Genomic DNA, 633 nt, shown 5'->3' with positions numbered 1-633 from the left:
CTATAAAGAGGTTTCTTCTTCTACCTGCTTACTGTATCTGTGAAATCTCAGCTCTTGAGTCATTGTTAGGACTGCAGGCAAATGGAGGGGTCAGTGTATCCTCCACTATACTTCTGAACCTTGCAAGGCAAATTAAAAAACTCCACTTCTTTCCCTTCCAAAATCTTTTCTCCCTAATAAAGAAACAGCTGTTTTAAGAATAGTCCAGTTTATGTCCAGTTCTGACCTTTCCTTTCTAGGCTAGTTATTTTGCTTTCTTGCTGTCAAGCCATTTGATCCAATGGCATTTGGCAGCCTGTAACTGCTTCATAACTTGTGGCACAATTAACTGCACAGGCAATCTATAACTGTTTTTAATGAACATGCTTTGTTGGTTGGGGTTTTGTTTTCAGTGGACTTGAGAGCATTTCCTGGCTGCTTTTGTTACACTTTTCTGCAAAATAGTTGCTCTAGTCAGCTGTGAAGTTAATGCTAATAGTGTATTAGAACTGATACTTGATTCAGCTCAAGTGGATCCTACTAGAAAAATCACCACCATATTAATCATTAAAAGAAAGAAGTCAGACAAAAAAGTGGTGTTATGCACTTTTGCACACAGTGCAGCTCCTCTCTGCTGGAGAGATAGTAACAGTG

The sequence above is a fragment of the Nestor notabilis genome, unplaced genomic scaffold (assembly GCF_000696875.1).
Source record: "Nestor notabilis isolate BGI_N333 unplaced genomic scaffold, ASM69687v1 scaffold14022, whole genome shotgun sequence".
Lineage (NCBI taxonomy): Eukaryota > Metazoa > Chordata > Aves > Psittaciformes > Psittacidae > Nestor > Nestor notabilis.
Note: the sequence above shows the minus strand (reverse complement) of the source record.